Here is a 9,868-nt window from a genome sequence, read left to right on the forward strand (position 1 = left end):
ATGTTTCAGGGGTGTGGACCACGCCATGTAGCCATGAGTACGGTTTCGTTAGATTTAGTGACGGAGAGAAGTTGAAAAAAAAAAAAGGGGGGGGGGGGTAAAAATACCAGAGAACTATGTAGCTTTTCCGATCACTTCCTTGTTCCAAATAAAGATGTGTACCTTTGACTAAATCTTTAAAATCTATCTACCATAAATACACACACACACACACATTATGTCTATATATATATATATATATATATATATCTTGTGAATTTTCGATCAAAAACTGAATACATAAATGCAGTGTATAGTCTTTTATTCTGGGTCAATATCTTATATATATATATATATATATATATATACCTCTGATTCTTTCACGCACATTTTAACTAGTAAAAGGAGAACATCGCTTATTTTCCGTTTTTCATGAAGAAATCTTTTTATAATTTATACACACACACACATACATATATATAGATATATAGAATTATATATAAACATACATATACTACTACGTTTATTTAAACGCGCACCTACATATTAATTTACTTATTCTTTCCCACTCACCCCCTCCCTTTCTCAGCCAGTCACTCTCTCGCTCACCATCCCTCCCTTTCTCTGTCACTCAATCATTCACTCACCCGCCCTCCCTTTCTCTGTCACTCAAACGCACACTCACCAGCTCAATCAATCAATCAATCACTCACTCCACTCACAACACGAAAATAGTGAATAGTAAAATGAACAAGAAACGTGTGTTGTAACACATGGGCATCTTATTAGTGTGTGGGTGTGTTTGTAAAGACGGCTAGACGCTCTTGTTGGGAAGAATGAACTAAAAAAATAACGAGAATGTTTGGCGGGGTGGAGGTGAAATAGCCATTCCATGTGAAAATATTAAAATATGCAACCTCGTAAATTATATCTTGGAGAGCGAAAGAAAGAGGGTTTGTGGAAACGAGTTTCCACTGAACAGCATGGCGGGCTTCGAGACACGCATTTAGCACATTTTACTCCGGTCACTATTATTTTCTAGAATTCGCACATCACAAATAGATGGAATGAAATATTTACATGATATCTAGTATTATTTAAGTCCGATTATAATTACCATCATTATATTTTCGACTGTGTGATGGAAAACAAGATTTTAGCTATTTATTTAAAATGTCACTTCTATATGCATATTAAACTCCGAGAGAATGTTTTATATATATATATATATATATATATATATATATATATATATATGAAAGAGAGATAAAATATATTTTCTACGTGTATCAATATATATACACGGACATGTACAGTTAAACATACACGTAAATTTACAAATATATTAGCATACAAATATATTTACACACACACATACACAATATAAATATATACAAACAAGGTTTTCATATAAAGTGTTCAATACTTTAAATATATTTCACACACAAATATATGCATATACACAGAAATGTGTATATGTACTCACACATACACCTCTATACGTGTACATATGTATGCTTGTATATGTATTCATATACAGACAGATGTGAATGTTTGTTTGCTAATGTATATTTACACACATGTATACATACAAAATTATATACCCGTGTATATATATTTACACACATGTAAATTTATATATTATATACATATATGTATAATAGTGTTTGTGCGACTATATATGTGCGTATTGTCAGTGGTGTGAGGTCTAATGATTTGGTTTTTGAACTCAATCATTAGGTCTTTGAGCAGACAGCACACTGCCCTTGGGCAAGACACTCCATTCAACGTTGCTTCGGTTCGCTCAGCTGTAAATGAGTACCAATGGCAGATTAGCTGGGTGAAGGTAAGCCTGTGAAGGACTCTCATCCCGTCCAGGGGTAGTTTTTTTTTTATTCTCAGTCGCTTAATATTACCTAAGAAAACAGGATTAGATCCAGCTTTAATAGACCTGTAGGCTTAAAACACAGTTTATTTTAAATCTTATTATATATATATATATATATATATATATATATATATATGCATGTGTATAAATACACAGCCGTCCAACCCATGTCAACATGGAAAGAGAACGTAAAATAATGAGGATGATGTTTGTATGTGTATATACGCACACACAAATACGCATATCTACATATATAATTTACATATATATGTATATATATATATATATATACATATATATAAATGTGTAAACATCAATATATATATATATATATATATATATATATATATATATATATATATATATATATATATATGCGTATTTATATGTACTTATATGTACACACATATAAACTGTGTGTGTATCTGTAATTTGTCTCATAAAATAAACGATATTTATTCTCTTCTAATCGCTAAATGAAAAAAAATATATGCTGTGTGTCTTCCAACTACATATATTATCCATGAAACAACAACACAAATAAACCCAAATAAATGAAAGAGAAACCCCGCACTATTTACCTGTTACAAATGGGAACTCGTATATATATAGGAGGAAAAAGGCGATCAAGTCTAATAAAATATAGTGTATTTTCCCCTATGTATTTGGATATATAATTTAAAAAAAAGGGGGTTTTAAGGTAAGAAATATGTAAAGTCGTAAACAGCGTAAAATTCCGTGGGCTCCGGAGGATTTTTTTTTTCTCCTTTTACAAATAAAAAGAAATCTAAAATGTACATAATGAGCGAACAGAAGACTGAAAAAATAATCATTTTAAATATTAAAAAATTGGTAGGAACAGTGTTCGGGTATAATTGAATAAATCAGAAATATTTTGGTACCGAACATAATCATGATTATGAGAATGATGATGATTTTCCTATAGAAGAAGGCCTTACTTGTTATGGTTGTAAAAACCAATCAATGAGGTTCCTTCGATCTCAGAGTTAAAAATCGCAAACAAAATTTCACCACGATATTCCGTGTTAGATTTTTCTTTCTCTTTTCTATCTCTTCTTATTCATATGTGTGTGTGGTGGATGGTTGAGATCATAAGCTTTAATAGATTTTATCCGAAATCTTTTGCCCTTTTATTTTCTCTCATGTTTCTCTTATTTTGTTGTTCTCTAGAATCGCTTTTTCCCCAGCTGAACACCCCCACCCAATGGAACTGAGACAGACATTGCGAACTGCCATAAATGACAAAATTAAACCCCCTTGTTTAGGAAAGCGAAGATATCTCTTATTATTATTACTATTATTGTTGTTATGATATATTTATTTAGAAGAAAAAAATAAGAGGTCAAGTCCGAGTTTAAATTCCTTTAGGTCTACACCGTAAGGTAAGGATTAAGATGAAGTCGACATTGAATAAAAATTTATTTTTAACAAATACGAATTCTTATACCCTTGCATCCATTTATAGGTAAAACAAAACGCATTTCAATTTACACACACTCACATCCGCATACATACATTAAACATAGATATAATGTTAAGTAGTAAGGGATATTTGAAATATTTCAATCGTTATTATTGGAGTAGGTCTGAGAAAAGCTAGACTTACACGCCCTAGTTAGTAAAACAATTTTTTTTTTCATAAACAAATTTCATTTAACCATTTGTTTATAGTTTTATCGAACTGCATGAAACAAGTTAGAAATACATAGAAGTAAAAAGGGGAACAGGAGTTGCGTATATGAGGAAATCGAGTGAAGCAAGGTGCTCTTCCACCTCCCTCCCCACTGTTAATTGGATGGGGAGGGGGGAGGAGGAGATAAGTTGATAACACTGGGCAATTAATGAGGTTTTTTCTTTTTTTAAAGTTGTGGAAGGTTGTAAACTCACCAGGGAAAGCAGAAAATGAGGGTTTCGGTAACGGCTACCCTCCCTCGTCGTAGTAACAGCAGGAGGAGAAAACCCGTTGTAAAGCAGCGAGCTTTTTCAGCCACACCAGTTTTTCATTAGAGTAATAAAAAATATAAATATATATCAAGAAAGCGTGTGTTTTCGGGTTGATCGCAGCCTCGGTGCCTCAATTTGGTGATTAAGATACGTGCTGCAATGTAAAACGATCGACTTCCGAAAAAGGAGAGTCCGTATTTTCTCCAGTATTGAATATAATTTCTCTATCTCGGCATCGAGTTTAATCTCTTCTAAAACAACATCAACAAGCAGCTCTCACCTCGCCATTATTAGAAGCGGTGATAGATCAAAACACGTTCCATGTATAAAATGATACCCAAAATCAAAACTGAAGCAATTGACTAGCTGCTGTTAAGGTAACATTTCCTTATTGCAGAAAACACAGTGACTGTATGAGAAAGAAGAATAAATAAATTTAAACACTAGCTTCGTTCCATTTTCCTCTCCAAACGATTTTCAGATTGCTAAAGAAACAAAAACAAAAAGAACAGAACTATTTCTAACAAGGGAGGCAATCCTTGGTTAAAACATTTCCAGTAAAAATTTTACATTTCGAAGTCGATATTTTGTTTCGATCTCTTTAGATCGAGGAATTTCTAGCGGCCATACATTGTTTTCAGGAAATTCCAATGCTTTTTGGGAATGTTGATGTCGGTTAAGCACTGACACATTTACTAAATAATGGACTTATGCATTGGATAATCTGTATTTTTTAGGAACATCGATTTTTCATATTTACCAATCAACTTCGTGTAGAAACAAACATTGATCGAAATTTAAATTTGTAAACCATTCCTTTAAACACCTTTATTTTAATAAATTCTAAGTTCAAACACAAACCTTTATTAGATTCGTAAAATTCAAATATCAAATTTCCAGTAAAAACTGAGCAAGGATCGATTTTTAGTGCTTGGAAATTATCGTTTTAAAGTTTTCATTTTATTTCCCGATTAGAAAACAAAAAAAATATTATGGATAGAATTTCCCAAAGGGAAGGAGAGAGGACGAGTGAGGGAGAGAGCAAGTAGCAATACGATATATGTTTTGTCTAGTGTAAATCTATGATAATTATGTTTCTTCAGCATAACCCTCTGAAAATTCTGGAGTGGGGGAGAACCTCTTTAATTTACCCCGTTCTTTCGCCTGATATGTTTGAGGTTGATGGATTCGTCCGTTGACACAATTCCTCCCTATTAATTGATTACAAATATAAGCAAAGGGGTTCAACTGATCACTCGTAAATCAAACCCAATACTTTGTTTATTCGTTAAGCTCAGCCAACAACATACATCTACTCTCAGCCATAACAAAACTCTTTACCAACCAATCAGTCAATAAGTCGGGTATTTTGTCTGTCTGTTTCTTTCTCTCTTTCTCTCTCTCTCTTTATATACACACACACATAACTAGCTAGCTAGCTAGCTAGATAGATATATAGATATAGAATTAGATATATTGTGAGAGAGAGTGTCCATAAATTACCTTTACAATTTAACAATAAATTGCGGAAGTTGTAAACGTAATATCTATTCCCATTTTGTGAGTATGCGAGTATATTTGCATCTATTGATGATACACACACACACACACACACACACACATATATATATATATATATATATATATATATATATATATATCATCCATCATCATCATCATCATTATACACACATATTATTATGTTTATTTGTTTTGCATGTATACATATACGTACACAAACATTCACACGCAAACATATACACATATATATACATAATACATACATGCACACACACACACATAAGAAATAAAAGTTGAATATGCAATATTCAAAGACGAGTATGTAATTACGCGCGCGCGCGTGTGTTTGTGTGTGCGTTTGTATGTGTTTGGTTTCTTTCCTCCATTAATCTCCTTCTCTCCCAATTCTTCCTTTGTCTTCATTAATGCGAATTAACTTCATTAAATTGATCTTTGGGTTCCACACACATCTGCTGTTTCTTCTCTTCTAACTGTCTGTAAACACTCATTTTATTCTCTCTCACTTACTCATGCCTCTCACAGCTTATCTATCTATGTGTCTGTCTGTCATTCTATTGATCTATCTACCGCTCTATCTCTCTCTGTCTATCTATCTCTCTATCTATCCACTACCCGTCTGTCTATCTATCGCTCTCTCTCTCTTTCTATCGATCGATCTATCTATTGCTCTCTTTCTCTATTTGTCTATCATCTATCCATCGATCTGTATATCTATCGTTCTCACCCTCTCTCTTTCTTTCTTTATCTATCTATCTATCTATCTATCTATCTATCTATCTATCTATCTATCTATCTATCTATCTATCTATCTCTATGTCTGTCTGTCTAACTAGTTTACCCTTTCATCCTCTCGTTTCTCTTATATCTCAGTTTCAATAATCTCTCTCTCTCTCCCTCCCTCTCTCTCCCTCCCTCTCTCTCCCTCTGTCTCTTTCCCCTTCCTACCTCTCTCAATCCAATGTATGTATAATGTATATCTATGTATGTGTATGTATATATATATATATTAATATATATTATTTATATATTATACATATATATATAAATGCGCATATGTATATAAATTTATATACACACACGCACACATATATATACATACATGTATGTATATATATATATATATATATATATATATATATATATATATATATATATATATATATATATATATATATATACATATATATATACATATATATATATATATATATATATATATATATATATATATATATATATATATATATATATATATATATATATATATATATTGAACTGTTAATCCTAACACATTTTTCTCTCTCAGTCCTTTCTGTCAAAGAGCATAGGCTCGAAACGTCAGACACCTTTCCATTCTTCCCGAATGTTAAACTATTCACCTGGTGGTTGTTTCTTCACCATTCTTCGTCTTTTGTTTTCTGTAAATTTAAACTAAAACCTCTCGATTGACCAACACGTTTTACAAGGCTCTATGCTTGGAATGACCAAATCTAACTATCATTGGAACCCACACACCAGGTACAAGAAACTTTCTTCACCAAAAAAAGTTTTGCACCACTTATATACCCCAGTCTACTTGAATAATGGAACTGCAAATACAATATCCTTATGTATCTCACTTCTACTTTCATTCTCTTACTTCCCTCTGTATTTCATATCTTCTCTACAATAATTAATACTCAAACATTTTCTCACACCGTCTCTGATGAAGGAATATATAAAATATCTCGGAAACAGCTGTAAGACCTTTTCTTGATAAATGTTATGAAGTCTATTTACTGCTTTGGTTTTTTTTTCTTTATCTCATTCTGTCAATTTATATATTTGCATGCTAATACATGACCGACATTGGACTCCTCACTCATAACATTATCAAGCCTGGAGCTTAACCATGGTCTGTCCATAGCCCTTACTTAGCATTTACCCGATATCTTTTGGGTCTTCCTGGCACCAATACCTTTCATACCCTTTGATATATATATATATATATATATATATATATATATATATATATATATATATATATATATGTATGTATGTATGTATGTATGTATGTATGTATGTATGTATGTACGTACGTACGTATGTATGTATGTATGTATGTATGTATGTATGTATGTATGTATGCATGCATGCATGTATGTATGTATATAAAACATACAGGCGTATACACACGCACTTGCGCATGTACACATACAACTGAAAAGAATGGTGATTGCATGGCAGAAAAAATTATATTTATTTCAATAAATATTTTCAGAATTGAAGACAATAAAAATTATTTCTCTTTCTCTCACCTTGATGAAGGACTTGTGTCCAAAACATTGAGAATTTTGCAATTTTATCGACAAACCAGATATAATAATTTTACACATACCCACATAAATACATGGATGGATAGATAGATAGATAGATAGATAGATAGATAGATAGATAGATAGATAGACAGACAGACAGACCGACAGATAGATTGATTGATTGATAGACAGATAGACAGACAGATAGATAGACAGACAGGCAGACAGATAGACAGACAGACAGATAGATAGATAGATAGATAAATAGATAGATAGATAGATAGATAGATAGATAGATAGATAGATCTTGCCCTTTCAAATAGATACAGAAATACAAAGCGAGTTCACTGAACGTTCCATTTTCTTTATCCATTAAATATATGTAGTGAACCCCCATTTTGTGGTCTATGCCTAATCGATACTTATACTATATCTATCATATTCTTTATCTACACATATCTTAGACCGCCAAAACACACAAACATACAAACACACAGACCCAAACAAACAAATAAAAATATAAATAACAAGAATATAGACAATCAGAATGAGAATTGCGTGTAACTGAAGTATATAAAGCCTCTAGATTCTTCGTCAATAAGACATCATTTAGGTGTATGAGCGTGTGTGAAGATAAATATGTGTAAACATACAGATGTGTGTGTGAGTGCGTGCGTACTTGTGTGTATGTGTGTACGTATGCATGCATATGCAAATATACATATATATGCATATGTGTGTGTGTGTGTGTGTGCGCGTGTACGCATTGGTATATACAGTGTAAATTTAAATATGCATAGAAAGATACGTGCATACATATATAAAAATATATACATATTTTTGTATGTATGTGTATATATATATATATATATATATATATATATGCGTGTATATATATATATTTATATATATATATATATATATATATATATATATATATATATATATATAAATATATATATATACATACACACATATATATATATATATACATATACACATATATATATACATATGTACATGTGTGTATATATATATGTATAAATGTGTGTGTGTGTGTACACACGCAAAAACACAAATACACACACACACCACTTTCGTGTATACAGTTTTACCTAAAAACCCCATTAATGTTCAATGCACCCATGTAGATGTTTTGCGTTTGTGTGTGTAGCTGTGTATATATTTATCTACTAAGTGTGTTATACACGCGCATGTTTACACGTTCGCACACGCATACAACTTACACACATACATGCCCCCACACACACACACTCACACATATACATACACACACAGTGTGTGTATATATGTAGGTATCTATAAGTTATGTATGTGTACATGTGTATATATACGCATGCATGCGTATTCATAAAAACGACGCAGTTAATTGCTTGTCGTCTTGTATGTAGAAGTATCCAGTAATGGGTGACCAACTTATTTCTTGATCCACCGTACACACATCTGCTTACACACGCACACACACACATTTATATTTATATATTTACTCTTAAATAAATTTATAGGTATTTGTATGTATGTGTGTATGCACGCACGCGCACACACACACACACACACACTCATACACGCGCGTGCAGAGGGAAAGATAGATAGATAGAAAAAGAGAGAAAGAAAGATTGATTGATTAATAGAGAAGGATTGAGAAAAAAGCGCTAATTGCAGAAAAATCGGTTTTTTTTCTTCTCTTTTCAACAATTCAATATCGTTTTAATTCATTGCTTTTTTTTTTTTTCGTTGTATTTTTTCGTTTCGTTTGTTTGTTTTTGCATCTTTTTATCTTTGTAAAGAATTTGAAATTCCAGATTTGACATTAAAATATTTCGATGAAATAGGGAACAGGTGTTGGTGGGGACGGAATAAGGAAACCATGAATTAACTAGGTTCAGTTTTAAGTTAGTTCATTAATTAAAACAAAGACCAAATCAAATATGCGACGATTATTATTATTATTATTATTATTATTATTATTATTATTATTATTATTATTATTATTATTAATAATAATAATAATAATAATAATAATAATAATAATAATAATAAAAGTAGAGGTAAACGGAGCTTGTTTTAAACGAATGTTTTCTTTTCCTTTTTCTATATTATTGCAGGTTTCACGCACCGAAAGTGTCTTTTGATGTTATGTTACCGGCGAAACGAAACCGAGATCGATCTCTACTAT

The 9,868-nt window shown here is 31.6% G+C and overlaps 1 protein-coding gene across 2 annotated transcripts in view; it reads right to left on the reverse strand.

Annotated features, from left to right (window-relative positions):
• The window catches only part of LOC106877550 (uncharacterized), a 49,763-nt gene extending 45,627 nt beyond the window's left edge, over nt 1-4,136 (reverse strand). For both annotated transcript variants that reach the window (XM_052974933.2, XM_014926478.3), the window contains exon 1: nt 3,776-4,136. The gene's annotated coding sequence lies outside the window, so the exon portion shown is untranslated. The remainder of the gene's footprint in view (nt 1-3,775) is intronic.
• Nucleotides 4,137-9,868: the final 5,732 nt, after the last annotated feature.

Source organism: Octopus bimaculoides, chromosome 20 (genome assembly GCF_046866305.1).
Source record: "Octopus bimaculoides isolate indiv1 chromosome 20, ASM4686630v1, whole genome shotgun sequence".
Lineage (NCBI taxonomy): Eukaryota > Metazoa > Mollusca > Cephalopoda > Octopoda > Octopodidae > Octopus > Octopus bimaculoides.